This window comes from Rhinopithecus roxellana, chromosome 16, assembly GCF_007565055.1.
Source record: "Rhinopithecus roxellana isolate Shanxi Qingling chromosome 16, ASM756505v1, whole genome shotgun sequence".
In the NCBI taxonomy this organism is placed as follows: domain Eukaryota; kingdom Metazoa; phylum Chordata; class Mammalia; order Primates; family Cercopithecidae; genus Rhinopithecus; species Rhinopithecus roxellana.
In genome coordinates, this window is record NC_044564.1 from 102,032,557 (window position 1) to 102,049,355 (window position 16,799).

Here is a 16,799-nt window from a genome sequence, read left to right on the forward strand (position 1 = left end):
GAGATGGCTGGGTCAAATGGTATTTCTAGTTCTAGATCCTTGAGGAATCGCCACACTGTCTTCCACAGTGGTTGACCTAGTTTACAGTCCCACCAACAGTGTAAAAGTGTTCCTATTTCTCCACATCCTCTCCAGCACCTGTTGTTTCCTGAATTTTTAATGATTGCCATTCTAACTGGTATGAGATGGTATCTCATTGTGGTTTTGATTTGCATTTCTCTGATGGCCAGTGATGATGAGCATTTTTTCATGTGTCTGTTGGCTGCATAAATGTCTTCTTTTGAGAAGTGTCTGTTCACATCCTTTGCCCAATTTTTGATGGGGTTCCAAGATGGCCAAATAGGAGCAGCTCCAGTCTACAGCTCCCAGCATGAGTGACGCAGAAGACGGGTGATTTCTGCATTTCCAACTGAGGTACTGGGTTCATCTCACTGGGGCATGTCAGACAGTGGGTGCAGGACAGTGGATGCAGCCCACCAAGCATGAGCCGAAGCAGGGCAAGGCATCACCTCACCCAGGAAACGCAAGGGATCAGGGAATTCCCTTTCCCAGCCAAGGGAAGCTGTGACAGACGGCACCTGGAAAATCGGGTCACTCCCACCCAAATACTGCACTTTTCCAACTGTCTTAGCAAATGGCACACCAGGAGATTATATCCCGCCTCTGACTTGGAGAGTCCCACACCCACGGAGCCTTGCTCATTACTAGCACAGCAGTCTGAGATCGAACTGCAAGGCAGCAGCAAGGCTGGGGAAGGGGCCCCTGCCATTGCTGAGGCTTGAGTAGGTAAACAAAGAGGCTGAGAAGCTCGAACTGGGTGGAGCCCACTGCAGCTCAAGGAGGCCTGCGGGACTCTGTAGACTCCACCTCTAGGGGCAGGGCATAGCCAAACAAAAGGCAGTAGAAACCTCTGCAGACTTAAATGTCCCTGTCTGACAGCTTTGAAGAGAGCAGTGGTTCTCCCCGCACTGAGTTTGAGATCTGAGAACAGACAGACTGCCTCCTCAAGTGGGTCTCTGACCCCCAAGTAGCCTAACTGGGAGGCACCTCCCAGTAGGGGCAGACTGATACCTCACAGGGACAGGTACCCCTCTGAAATGAAGCTTCCAGAGGAATGATCAGGCAGCAACATTTGCTGTTCAGCAACATTGGCTCTTCTGCAGCCTCCGCTGCTGATACCAGGCAAACAGGGTCTGGAGTGGACCTCCAGCAAAGTCCAACAGACCTGCAGCTGAGGGTTCTGACTGTTAGAAGGAAAACTAACAAACAGAAAGGACATCCACACCAAAACCCGTCTGTATGTCACCATGATCAAAGACCATGGGTAGATAAAACCACAAAGATGGGGAAAAAACAGAGCGGAAAAGCTGAAAATTCGAAAAATCAGAGCACCTCTCCCCCTCCAAAGGAACGCAGCTCTCGCCAGCAACAGAACAAAGCTGAATGGAGAATGACTTTGACGAGTTGAGAGAAGAAGGCTTCAGACGATCAGACTTCTCTGAGCTAAAGGAGGAAGTGTGAACCCATCGCAAAGAAGCTAAAAACCTTGAAAAAAGATTAGACGAATGGCCAACTAGCATAACCAGTGTAGAGAAGTGCTTAAATGACCTAATGGAGCTGAAACCATGGCACAAGAACTACATGACGAATGCACAAGCTTCAGTAGCTGATTCGATCAACTCGAAGAAAGGGTATCAGTGATTGAAGATCAAATGTATGAAATGAAGTGAGAAGAGAAGTTTAGAGAAAAAAAGAGTAAAAAGAAATGAACAAAGCCTCCAAGAAATACGGGACTATGTGAAAAGACAAAACCTGCCTCTGACTGGTGTATCTGAAAGTGATGGGGAGAATAGAACCAAGTTGGAAAACACTCTGTAGGATATTATCCAGGAGAACTTCCCCAACCTAGCAAGGCAGGCCAACATCCAAATTCAGAAAATACAGAGAATGCCACAAAGATACTCCTCGAGAAGAGCAACTCCAAGACACATAACTGTCAGATTCACCAAAGTTGAAATGAAGGGAAAAATGTTAAGGACAGCCAGCCAGAAAGGTCGGGTTACCCACAAAGGGAAGCCCATCAGACTAACAGCAGATCTCTCGGCAGAATCTCTACAAGTCAGAAGAGAGTGGGGGCCAATATTCAACATTCTAAAAGAAAATAATTTTCAACCCAGAATTTCATATCCAGCCAAACCAAGCTTCATAAGTGAAGGAGAAATAAAATCCTTTACAGACAAGCAAATGCTGGGAGATTTTGTCACCACCAGGCCTGCCCTACAAGAGCTCCTGAAGGAAGCACTAAACATGGAAAGGAACAATCGGTACTAACCACTGCAAAAACATGCCAAATTGTAAAGACCACCAATGCTAGGAAGAAACTGTATCAACTGATGAGCAAAATAACCAGCTAACATTGTAATGACAGGATCAAATTCACAATAACAATATTACCCTTAAATGTAAATGGGCTAAATGCTCCAATTAAAAGACGCAGACTGGCAAATTGAATAGTCAATCACTGTCTTTTTCTTTTCTTCTTTCCTTTTTTTGAGTCTCACTCTGTTGCCCATGCTGGAGTGCAGTGGTCTGATCTCAGCTCACTGCAACCTCTGCCTCCTGTGTTCAAGCAATTCTCCTGCCTCAGCCTCCCTAGTAGCTGGGATTACAGGTGCGTGACACCATGCCCAGCTAATTTTTGTATTTTTTAGTAGAAATGGGGTTTCACCCTGTTGGCCAGGCTGGTCTTGAACTCCTGACCTCAAGTGATCCTCCTGCCTTGACCTTGCAAAGTGCTGGGATTACAGGCATGAGCCACTATGCCCATCCCACTTTCTTTTTTATTTGGGAGTTATGTGAAAACTCTAAGGACCAAGACAATTGGTGGAAGGCCTAGTCTTTTACTTAATGGCATCATGAAGTTAGGAGTTGGGCAAGCCAATGTTGTGCTATTCTAGAGGTAGCAATTAATTAGTAATGAATGGGGATGGGGGATGTCATAACTAATTTGTAAGAAGTAAAGATTGGTAGTGCACCATTATATAGGATAACTTGTTACACCACCTCACATTTTCTTGGCCACCAATTGCTTTAACCACAGATGTGACAACTAGCTTTGTGCAGGTGTATTTTGATAGTACCTCCCTTCAGCTGCATCTGTTCTTATGCCCTGGGACATCACTGATATGGTGGCTGCTTAGCTCTCATGCATGCAAAATCTGGAAGGGTTGAGGGATTGAAGATCAGGGGCAATCCTGATGAATAGGGAGATAAGAGCCAGTGGACAAGGGCTATCTCCATCCATTCTTTGGGCAGAAAACACTATGGCATATTCTGTGTTGTGCCATCAGGGAAGAAAGGACTAAGTAGAATGCCCTGAAGCTGTGGGAACACCCTCATGTGTCTTTCTGTAACTGAGATAGTAACTCAGAAGCAATACCATACCCTGGGAGGAATTGCAGAATCTAATGTCATCATTAAAGATTTAAAGGCTGTAGGGATGGTGGTCCTTATCGTATTCCTATTTGATTGATTTAAATTTATGACTTTTATAAAAGCCATAGGGTTATGGCAGATGATGGCCCCAATTACAGATGCTGTGGAGAAATGTGGAGTTTTTCGCTGAGAAAAACCCTAGCTCCTAAATGGCTCTGCAATCTCTTGGATTTTCTCTGTGTTGGATTCATACAGAAATAAAAGAAAATTTCCTCTCCCCTTTGGTGTTATACTTAGTTTCTGAGGCCCAGTACACTGTGAGAAACATCCTAGTGTCTCCTTTTGATTTTGCCTATGGCCCAGACAGACCAGACCTAGTTCATGGAGCTGGGCCAGGGAGCGATAAGCAATGCAGATCTCAAGCTCTTCCTCCCATCTTCATCTCTCCCAGACCCTTCTTAAGCCTTCTCTACTAGCTTCCTTCCAAATAACCCCAAAATGCAGATAGCCTCTTCTTCAATGGTTATTCCATTAGGGTTTTTCCCTTTGTCTGACTTGTCAGAAAGGCCTGGAACACAGCAGTGGGTGCATCTTAGGATCAGCACAGCTTTCATTATTCTGGTATAATGTATGTGGTAATTAATCTGGCAAATGCATTCTTTTTAATACCCATGACTCAGGAGGCTCAAAAGTAAGTTTACATTATGTGGGAGGGACACAAGTATACATTCACTACCTTGACACAGAGATATGTTATTTTACTTTTTGCTGCCATATTATAGTCTTCAAGAACATTGATCATTATGGCATTTCATAGAATGTCATGAGGATCATCTACATTAGTAACATCATGCTAATTGGACCTGGTGAGTAGGAAGTGACAAGTAGTCTGAATGTTCTAATAAGACACATGCATGCTAGAGGGCAGGAGACAACCCCATAAAGATTAAGGGGCTTTCCAAGTCAATGAACATTTTAGAAATTCAATGGTCTGGGACTTACCAGGACATGCTCTTTGAGATAAGTGACAAGTAGTTGTACTTTGCATCCTCCTACCACTGAGAAAGAGTCATGGTGCTTGGTAAGCTGCTTAGAATTTGGAGGGAAGCCCTTGGGAGTACTGCCAGAGCAAGAGAGAGCTTTGCAGCAGGTCCAGGTTGGATATAAACCAACAAGGTTAATGATGCTAAAGGAGTCTGTTGTGGATAAACAAGGTGTGTGAACATTCTTGCAGACTCCAATAAGAGCATCATAATATACATCAGTAGGGTTCTGGGGCAAGGACATGCCTTCTGGAGCAGGGAAAATGTCTCCATTTGAAGAGCACCTCCTGGCATGTTCTGCCTCCTAATAGAGAATGAATATCTCACCATAGGCCATCAAATAATTATGCAATAGATGTTGCCTATCATGATCGGGGCATGATTCTGCCCTCAGAATCATAAGATCAGGGGGATATAGCACCCAGGCATGGCCCTGAAGGATGTTCCCCTAAAAGAAAGTGACAAGGAGAAAGTGGGTAAAGCTGAGAACAGTGCAGTGGCAGTTATTTTTTATGGCGGGTGAAATGTCTTGAAGTGGTGATGTACATAGTCTTGGGCAGTGGCAACTGGTTTGGCTGGTTAATCAAGGCCCTAAAAAAGGCAAGTTTGGATGATTAAATATAAGAAGTATAAGTAAGAGGCATGTGCATGGATCCATGAAAGTAGGCATAAAGCATTGGCTTTCTGTGTCTCATGGTAATGCCCAATGAAGAACAGTCATCTGGAGGAGGCCCTGATCAATTGAGTCGACAGATCACTTGTCCTGCAGATTTCAGCCAACCTCTGTCTCAGCCACTCCAGTTCTGTGCAATGGACTTACGGTAGACCGGTTATGGTACAAGGATGGAAGTTATACATGACTGCAGTGGCATTGGGTTCCATCTCATTAAAGCTGAGGGCCTAACCTGGCAACTACAGAGACTGATACTAATCCTTTAAATGGCCCCATCACTTGAAGAGACCAAACAGGCACCTAATAACAGTTTGATTGCATCAATCCCCTTCCACCAGTTGCAGCAATAGGGACTACAGCTTTATTCAGGAAGCTTTCTGTATTAAATCCTTTGCAGAGACTGTAGTTGGCTGCCACCTTGGGCTCTCTGGTGAACAGGATTTAATAATGTAGGGCATGAGTGGAGTTGAGCGGTGCAGGAGATGTACTCTGTCAGACACCTTGTGTGTACCACTTCACATCTTCACAGCTTCTCAGTTTACATTTAACTCCAGTCACTGCTGCAGCAACTAGTTTTGCACAAATATATTCTGACAGTGCCTCACTTCATCTGCATCACATTTTTCTGCCCTGGGACTTCTCAAATGCTGTGCTGTGAGATGGCTGTGGAAACCCACTCAGGCATGTGCACCTTGAAAGGGCAGGGAGTTAAAGCCCGATAGGGCATCGCTTTTCTAATGGGGGTTGAGAGCTGATAGATAAATGATGGATAAATGAGGCATATTCTATATGGCTCCTCAGAAGGTCTTAGTGGAGTCAAGCCCTAGTCACACAGCAGTGACCCACGTGATACTGTCCTCTTATAGTGCTGTTCCCTCTTACCCTCTCTTTCCTGGATTATTTCCCAGATAAACTACAGGCACAAACCCTTATCTTGGGCTCTACTTTTGTGGAAAAATCCAAAATCATCATGATTCCAATAAGATTCTCCAATGTAATTCAAATTTCTTCAAGTCTTATCTGTATTTTTGGGTACAATGGAGGCACATTGAGGGTAAAGATAAAAATTTCTTGGCTCTTGCTCCAAACTGCATGACCCTAATCTGAAGTTCTTCCTCTCTGGCTTACACGGTTAATGTCCACTGAACGCTCCATGGCAGTCGTGCCTCAGTACTGTCACTGATGTCTTGGGTGACAATGCTGATGCCTGTGCTGAATCTGCACTCTCCAGGTGACACCCAGGATGCAGACCCTGACTCTCAAGCTCATAAATGGTGCTGCAATCTCTTGGATTTTCTCTGTGTTGGATCCATACAGCAATAAAAGAAAATTTCCTCTCCCCTTTGGTGTTATACTTAGTTTCTGAGGCCCAGTGCACTGTGAGAAACATCCTAGTGCCTCCTTTTGATGTTGCCTATGGCCCAGACAGATCAGACCTAGTTCATGGAGCTGAGCCAGGGAGTGACAGGCAATGCAGATCTCAAGCTCTTCCTCCCATCTTCATCTTTCCCAGATACTACTTAAGCCTTCTCTACTAGCTTCCTTCCAAATAGCCCCAAAATGCAGATAGCCCCTTCCTCAATGGCTATTCCATTAGGGCTTTTCCCTTTGTTTGACTTGTCAGAAAGGCCTGGAACACAGCAGTGTGTGCATCTTAGGATCACATGGAGTCTCTTCACCTTTCCCTCTACAATATTACCCTGAGAAAGTCTACTTCATAACTAAAATGTTAATGTTTATATGGAGTGGAATGCCAATAAAAGTCTTCTTGTTGTAGACTGTGATTTCAAATATGACCTGTGGATTTCCAGTCCTCACCAGCCTCTGACTACCAAATAAGGTCATATTTCCTTTTACAATCTAGAGTAATATGGTCCTGAGTCCCCATCCTGTGAACATCCTTCCTCTGTTGAGTTTTCCTCCACAGTTGAATTCTGGGAATCAAGGGATCATTCCCATGCTCCACATACCTCTACTATTGGGCATGTTTATCAGCCATTCATTCCCCAAGTTATCTGCTTCTCCAGCATCCTTCACTCTCCACACAGATCTGCAAGTGAGGAAGGGGCCTGTAAGCTAACTGAATATAATCAATTTGATAATCACAGCTCTTAGGTTTTATTATTTTTAAGATAACACAAACCACTCAAAGTGTGAGGTGGCTGACAGTTTGCCATTCCCATACAACCTCACTACTGGGTTACAATGAAAGCAATTCTCAGACCAAATTCTGCTACACAAGCAGACATTTGCTAAATACACATTCACTAGCAAGTGAGCACAAAATGGCTCACATGGCCTATTCTGGAGGCTTGATGAAGTCATAGCTCCTGTCTGGCCTTTTAGATGCTCTGATGAGCACCTCGCATGAACTTCTGTTCACTGGAGGCAAAAGTCAATACTTCAGAGACAGGATTCTGTTACCCTTACAGTCAACATCAGATAGCAAGCATATTCCATATCGATGGCTACACACCAATGGCTGCACATAGAGCCCTTTAGCAATCAAGTCTCCCAGGGTAGTAAGCTACCAGTTTCCCTGGATTCTAATACTCTGATTAGATGAGGGTAGAGATATTTTAGCCAGTCCACACATTAAGAATTCTTCTAATTTTACCAATAAAAGATTATTTCTGAAATTTGTTAAGTGAATCAATAAAGCATAATTTTGCATGATAACCCCCCTGCTTTTTTTTTTTTTTTTTTTTTTTTTTTTTTTTTTTTTTTTTTTTTTTATTGAGACAGTCTTGCTCTGTCACCAGGCTGGAGTGCAATGGTGTGATCTTGGCTCATTGCAACCTCCACCTCCTGGGTTCAAGCGATTCTACTGCCTCAGCCTCCTGAGTAGCTGGGACTACACGTGTGCACCACCACGCCCAGCTAATTTTTGTATTTTTAGTAGAGACAGGTTTTCACCATGTTGGCCAGGGTGGTCTCGATCTCTTGACCTGATGATCTACTCCCCTCGGCCTCCCAAAGTGCTGGGATTACAGGAGTGAGCCACTGCACCCGGCCAATAAAAACTCATTTTTGATATTCAGTGTGTAAGATGTTCAGTGATGAAACTTTGACTATTGATTGAGATGCAGATAACAGAAGCACTGGTGGGTGGACTCCAGGTGAAAGTGCCAGCTGACCACCCTGGCCGCTCCTAATTAAAGCTGCAACTAACTGGCACGTATGTAGTATCTCACTGTCCACGTTGAAGTATTTTATAGTACATTGGTGTCATCACTACAGGTCCTCAAACCTCAAAGCCTAAGGCCCCAAAGCTCCTGGACTCCACAGACGGGAGAAGGTGCTCCTTCTGCTCAGTAGAAGGCTTACTCATTTCCTACCACTCCCCTTCATAGGATGTGGTTGACCACTGGATCCAGACAAAGCAATCACAATAGTTCAATGTTTTACAAACTACAAACTATGAACCATTAACAGGTTGTAATATCAATTCAATGGGACATGACCAACATTAAAACCAATGAAATAGGAATATATAGACATAGCAGAAAGCATTACTTATAATAAAGATAAGTATTGCTTAATGAAATTTTGTTACTGTTAGATATTTGTTGCACATGTTTACTGGAATACAATGTAAAATGTAAAATATCCTTTAAAAAGTCTTTAAAAACTCTGCTTCAAAAAAAGTTGAAAGCACCCAAATTGTTGAAAATACATTCCACAAGGTTGGTATCATTTACTCTTCAAATACCACTTAGATACCAATGCTCTAGATTCACATTTGGACAAAACATTTCTCTTCCTCTTCAAGGACATGGTCCTGGCTAAAGATACTTACTTACATCACTGGGCTAAAGAGCTGGCATCTTAATCTGCACCATCAGCATTCAGATTTATGGTGACTTCACTGCTGTCGCCAAGGACAAGAAATGGGTACTCGCTTTATACTTATGTAACTATGGGATCAATCTTGGTAATTTTCCAAAAACAAAACAAATTCATTCCAAAGAACCTGAGAGCCTCTCAGCCTCCCCAAACTAAAAACTCTGAGTGACATCCCAATGGCCATTTCAGTAAAAACAAAGAAAAAAAAAAAAAGAAAGAAATACTGTAATTACCAGGTACCAGCATCATGCCTCACAAATACTCTGTATTCTGAACACATACCCTAAACCAGATTTTTAAAAAAATATCAAATAAATTGGAGAGCATGGTTGACACTTTTCTGACAATTGCACTGACTCCTTTGCTTAACAATGGTGGCTTGTATAGAGAGAAAAATCTGTAATGCATAACCAGGTTCCCTAGTTTGGTCAAGTGTTTTTAAGAACTCTTATTGCAAGGGAGCACTACCCTAGAAGTGGTTCTTAACTTCCGACAGCATTTTTATTAGCCAAGTCATCAATGCTACAAAGTCCTACATAAGAATTGACAATGGAGTTTGCTGGGAGGAATATATCTACATGATATTTTAAACTTAAATTTAGTTTTCTTAAATCTAGCTTTTGCTTAGTAATATGAATAAAAATTTGTGGTATTGACTGCTAACACACACATGTGCATTTTAATTTTATTTATTTATTTATTTTTGAGACAGAGTCTCACTCTGTTGCTCAGGCTGGAGTGCAATGGTGTAATCTCGGCTCACTGTAACCTCCACCTCCCAGGTTCAAGTGATTCTTCTACCTCAGCCTCCTGAGTGGCTGGGATTACAGGCACCCACCACCATGCCTGGTTAATTTTTTTATTTTTAGTAGGACTTGAAGCCAGACTGTTTGGACCCGAATCCTGGCTGTCTGACCTTAGGCAAGTTCCTTAAATTCCCTTTGCTTCAGTTTTCTCATTTGTAAAATAGGGATAATAGGAGTACTTTCTTCAAAGGAAATAAGCAAAAATAAAAGGAGTGAATATATTTAAAGCACTTAGAATAGTGCCTGGCTTACAATATAGAACTGTTTGCCGTTATTATGATTGTGCTTATTTTGATTTTTTTTAATTTGTTTTTTAAACCTAGCATTGGGCCTGGCCCATGCTAGGCGCTTATTCAGAGGCTGTTGAATGCATGAATGAATGAATAAACATAGTCTAATTCAGTGAACTGCAGTATATATATTGGCTGTTCATACCATTCCACATTTGCCAGATACACTTGGATTTGCCTGCATCACACACGGCTTTGGATGAAGCACAGACATTTTTAGATACTGTCCCCAGCTCCCTCTCCTGTTCTGCCCCATGGTGCTCAGCGGCAAAAGGGGAGCTATAGGACATGGGATCATGACAGCCTTGGGATGCAACACTAAAACGTCATCATACATTTCGAAAGCTTGGAAACCCAAGAAGGAAATACAAATTATAGACAGAAATCCAATTGCCCGCCATCCCTTTCTATGTAAACATTTCTGGGGGAGAGAAATGCCACTGTCATTTGAATGCTTGGGCAGTGCTGCTGGGTAACTGAGTGGGGCCCAGGAGCAGAAAAGCTCCCCCATTAACCCAGAGATGGATCTATCTGCCACCTGGGTGGCAGCAGCAGTTCCGCCCCTTCATAAACATCAAGACACAAAATAATGGGATGTTTAGTCTGAGTAATACATTAAGGAAATCAATTAGGCCCACATACAACTTTCTAAGATTTTAATTACAGTACTTAGGGTACCACACTAGAGCAGTTTGTCAGGAACATAATTTGTTAATGAATAACAACTGACACAGTGAATTAGTTGGGATTGTAATTAGCTCTTGCTAGCCATCCATTGGAACCCTGATCAAAGCCAGTCAGCAAAAGGAGAAACCTGCTGTAAATGATAACCTCGACAGCTCTATCTGGGCCGCCTCCTTGATGCTGGTGTAGCCAGAGGGGCCTGGTGAAGACCACGTGCACATTTCAGCTCCAGTGTGGTCTTCAGGGGAGCAGCCTCAGCCTCACCTAGGAGCTTATTCGAAATGCAGAATCTCTGGCTCCACCTCAGACCTGCTAAATTGGAATTGGCATTTTTAGATGCCCAGGTGATTCGTAAGCACATTAAAGTTTGAGAAGCACTGGAGGAGCAGAAAGAGCACAGGTTCAAAATCAAACAGATTTTGTAACTCCTGACACACTCATCTTCTCACTAAAGATGTGTCTGCTGCCCTTGGGTGATTGCTAAGCGATTCTTTGAGCCTCAGTGTCCTTCTCTGTAAAGTGGACCTACTAATACCTATGCTGCTGAGTCACTGTGATGACTAGCAAAAGCATGTGCATGTGCCTCCAGGTAGTAGGTGAACAATGAATGATGACATAGGAGAAATTCAGCAAGGCTTCCTGAGGAGTGGGCCTGGCTGAATAGCCCTTTTCTCAGACCTGGCTCCCTTCTATGATGCCTTTTCTGAAAAGTCTCTGAGGAGGCAAGTGGATCACGAGGTCAAGAGATCGAGACCATCCTGGCCAATATAGTGAAACCCTGTCTCTAGTAAAAATACAAAAATTAGCTGGGTGTGATGGTGCACACCTGTAGTCCCAGATACTCGGGAGGCTGAGGCAGGAGAATCGCTTGAACTGGGGAGGTGGAGGTTGCAGTGAGCTGAGATCGCGCCACTGCACTCCAGCCTGACAATAGAGCAAGACCCCGCCTTAAAAAAAAAAAAAGTCCCTGAGGACCTTCACCTCTCCAATCTTCCCATTCTACAATGGTGTAGGGCCAGGAGAAAAAAGATAAAATATTATAAATAAGTTAGAAGTGTAGAGAAAATATTTTTAAAGAAAAAATAACAAAAATAGTGAAATTAGCCAAAGCATTTGCTAAAAGTAGACTGAATTGTCTTAAATTTTTTTTTTTTGTTTCCATTAGTTATTGGGGAACAGGTGGTGTTTGGTTACCTCAGTTCTTTAGTGGTGATTTGTGAGATTTTGGTGCACCCATCACCTGAGCAGTATACACTGCACCCAATTTGTAGTCTTTATCCTTCACTCCCCCATCCTACCCTTTCCCCCTGAGTCTCCAAAGTCCATTGTGTCATTCATATGCCTGTGCATCCTCATAGCTTAGTTCCCACTTATGAGTGAGAACATACAATGTTTGCTTTTCCATTCCTGAGTTACTTCACTTATGATAATAGCCTCCAATCCCATCCAGGTTGCCACAAATGCCATTAATTCATTCCTTTCTATGGCTCAGTAGTATTCCATCATATTTATATTCCACAGTTTCTTTATCCACTCATTGATTGATGGGCATTTGGGTTGGTTCCACATTTTTGCAATTGCAAATTGTGCTGCTATAAACATGTGTGTGAAAGTATCTTTTTCGTGTAATGACTTCTTTTCCTCTGGATTGATACCCAGTAGTGGGATTGTTGGATCAAATGGTAGTTCTATTTTTAAGGAATCTCCACCACGTGTCTTTAAAAAAAAATTTTTTTTAAATATTTATTTAAAAAAGTGATAAGAAAATATGACTTAATAAGATAAAACACCTGGGAAAACACAGGGCCCAGGTTGTTCTATTTCCTCTCATGGGAAGGAGGGTCCCAAGAACGAGGTAGCTGTGAGCCCTCCTTTTAAAAGGAGAGGAGGTTCATGCTAGAATCTTGAAGACTGAGAGCCATAGTTGAGGATCAAATTTTTTATGGAACAGTCCATATTCTTTATAAAACATCAAAACTTTAAAATATGTATGTTGAAGCCAATTTCTTATAAGAAAATAAAAATTGAGAAAGATACTAGATATGTTTGCATAAAACATCTAAATAGGGTATTGTCAATTTAAAAAATGAGAGTTTACTTTTAGAAATCCAACTTTTTAATATCAAGTTTGATGCTTGAAATGGCTACACTGAATTCCTGATCAAAACTTTTTTAACAATGATCTCTTCAAATTTTGGATATTCAGCATCAGTGAGAAAATTTGCATGAGGATGTCATAAAATAGTATTTAGACCATTGTTTTACAACAATTCCAAAACTCGTAATAGTTGAAATTATAGTTAGGATGATAATAGCCCATCCTTTTATTGACAAATTTACTTTTGAAATTTCTTAGGATACTGCAAATGCTTTTCAAACCTAATTAACTTTGTCATATCTGGTACTTCAAAATAATTATGTGACTGTAATTTACAGAACTCTCACATATCATTAGAGCAGTTGCCATGCAGATGGCTTGAATGCCATTAAAGGGCACGTCAATGACAAATGACCAGAAATTCCAAATATGTTGGCAGGCCACCTCAGGAGCTTGACGTCCCTCTCTTTCAATGCAGACAGGTGGCACCTTGGTCTGTGTACTATAGACCTTGGACATCAGGAACACAAACTTCTCTATAAGCCCCATGGGCCACTTGTCCATGATGTGTTTGGGCTCTACATTTAGCTGCTGGTGGCTATCTGGATGGAAGGGCTCCTCCTTGGCTCTGCTTAGTATGTTGAAGCTGAGCCATTGTTGCACAGTGGTGCTTATTACGCTCCTGCCTACAGTGACTGTGGGGTATACAGACTGATCCCACTAACATTAAGCCACCCTCTGAAGAGCACCAAATAAGGCTGCTCATGGTCAGAGGTGACCCACCCAGGGTCTCCGGCAGCCCCAAAGATGTATGGATTGAAGGTCTTGTGGCACAACTGTAGCCTATTCATGACATATAACTTGGCCAGGTAGAAGGCTTTCGATTACCCAGTGGCAGAAATCAAGCCAACCTCTTTCTCTGTTACTTCTTCAGTTTTTGCAAGGTAGACTCTCCTGCCCCTTCTTCTTTTACTTCCTGCTGTAAGAACTGGTTAAAGGTCTTGGGTCCTTTACTGTGATGGAAGACACTTACTCATCTCTAATCAGTGTTCTTTTCTCCCAGATGACAACTTGACCCTGTTCATTGTTCTCACTCTGCGCCAAGATGCCTGGATTACGCAAGCACTTGATTTGGGGTCAGATGTACTTTTTTTAGTGTTTTGACATGCTCCACTTCCTCTGGTAGTCATGGGGTGCTGCTTCACGTCGGTCTTCCCTTGCACTGCAGTGATAGCCTCCCAACTTTGTGTTTGGGGAATGGAAGAGGGAGAGAGTCAATGATTGGGAAATAAGAGGTTTTGGTCTCATCTGTATTTTTTATTCTCTTACGGGGGCTTTACATAGGAGCATCAGGCATTTACTGCTATTAATAAATTCTGTAATTTATTCTCAACTTTGTCTCTGAAAATTAAACAGGATATCATATTGGAGGTTTCAGTTTATGTGACATCATACATTCTATAGTAGATTTTAGGTCATATGCAGAAATTCTAGAGAAGATAAACTGAAAACCATAGCTTGCCAAACCCCCACCATACCCAGGATATAATAGGGTTGAGAGAGTGCAGATTTAGGAAAAATTTATGGGGATTTCTTTGGAAAGAGTTGTGGCCGTGTTGTGAGTCCTCCTTCTCCATCTGAGGAGGAGGGTTGAAAGGGAAGCTTCCCGCTTCACCTTGTCAAGGAAGAGGAGTTCAAAGGGACCATGCAGAGAGCCGTTAGGGGAACACACAGGCCTGTTGTCTGACCCCCATTCCCCGACCCCACCCAGGATATCAGAGGATGAGAATTGTTCCTGCTGGGGATTAGTCTTCACTCTCAGATTTTGTCTGGATGAAGACAGAATAATTTATCTGCAACGCTGGGTGGGGTCATCTTATTATCTTATCCAATAGGGTTATTAAGTGGGAGAAATGGCCTCAACAGAGGGTAAATTGCACTTCTGGATTCCTAGGAGCAGAGGAGGGAGTGAGTAATGCTGGATCAGTGGATTTTTACTTCGATTAAGGGCATGGCCTGTGGAAGCTTATCAGTGAGCTACCCTAGAAAGCAGCTTTAACATTTCCCATCCCCATGGCCCAAACTGCTTACAATACACCCAGTCAGGGAAGACATTATCTGTTACCTTGCCTTTTTTTCCTACCACTGACACCTATCCAACCATGCCCTTAACCCAGTCTTGAGGGGATCAGGAACTGCCGTTGACCAGCTGGGGAGGGGAACATTGGTAGGTGGAGAAAATGACCACATTTCCCCTTTTCTCCAGTCTCTGCCCCTTCCTCTTAGGAAGAGAAGAGAGTCATAATTTCAAATGATTTGGCGGCTTTGAGTATTATTACACAAGATTTGACTTTTTTTTTTTTTTTTTTTTTTTTTGGTTGAGACGGAGTCTGGCTCTGCCGCCCAGGCTGGAGTGCAGTGGCCGGATCTCAGCTCACTGCAAGCTCCGCCTCCCGGGTTTACGCCATTCTCCTGCCTCAGCCTCCCGAGTAGCTGGGAGTACAGGCGCCCACCACGTCGCCCGGCTATGATTTGACTTTTTGATCACTGAATGTATACTGTGTTTGCAGGTATAGGTGGCCATCAGACTTGATCAGAAAGTGATCCATAAATCACAAGATTGCCCGAGTTTTATGAAAACCATTGAATACCTCTGGAAATTTCCCTTCCAAACTAGTTGTTCAAGTAATTCTTCTATCTGTTTGTGAGTGCACTGAGGGTAGGGATTGTCTTGTTCATTGTTAAATTCATAGCATCAAGCTGAGTATTGAGGAGTAACAGGCACCAGTAAATTAGTTCCTTCCCCATCACTGCATAATCCGTAGCCTTCACTGTTCAGTCTTATCAGGAGAACTCTTGAACAGATCGATTATCCTTTTTTTTCTTTTCTTCAAACCTTGTTTCTAGGTTTGTCTCTCCAATTCTAAGAACACTTTGATTTTTAAAAGTGAACCAAAAAGAGAAAGAAAATGACTTTTCAAGGTCAGCTGGTTGGGCAGTTGGGTCAACTGGGAAAGAAATAGATGACTTCTGACACAGTGTATGAAACTTTGTCCATAAAAAACAAACCATCCTGTTTCTGATATTTCCACCTCTTTCAGTGACATTGTTTTCCTTGGAAGAACAGAACATCTATTATTCAGACTCTGGGTAAAAGAGTGAAATGGCCTAGGTCTAGAGATAAGGAGCAATTTACTACTGGCCAGCTGCTGCCCTTGCCATCAAACAAACATACGTTTAAGAGAAAATATCCTTGGCCCATTGCTACCTCTTTTACAAAAGAGAACTAGTTATTTTAAGCTGTGTTTTTTCTTATCTTTAATATGTTTTTTGAAAAATGATGTCGATTTTTATCTCACTGTGTGATTCCCCCTCCCTCCCAGTCTGTCCCTTGCCTCAGAAGAGTCTTACAACCACTCCTTATATTATTTCCAAAGCCTCCCACCTGGTTCCCTTGACCCTAGTTTCTCCCTTCATTCTTCCTATTCATCCTCCATGACACACTTTACCTCAAGTTCAGCCCTGGCCTCCTTGTCAAGAGCTCCCATGGTTCACTGAACAAGGCCCAAATACTTGAACGTGGCCTTCAAGGCTCTCTACCTTTTTTCTTTCCTATTGTGCTTTTACTGCTCCAGCCAATTTCACCAACAACTGCTTTGTAAAAATGTTTTTTCTTTTTCTAGAACTTTTCTGTCTCCTCCATTGGAATGTGACTTCTCTCCAATTCTGTGTGCTCTACCTTCCTCACCCTTCAAAGCCCAAAATTAGAATTGCCTTTTCCTTGATGATTTCCCCAGTCTCTCCAGCTGAGCGTGAGATGTCACTCATCATAGCATTGTGGAAAGGATTGAACAAGATGATGCATAGGAGCAGACAGTAGAATGGTGGTTACCAGGAGTGGGGAAGAAGGGGAAATGGGGAGTT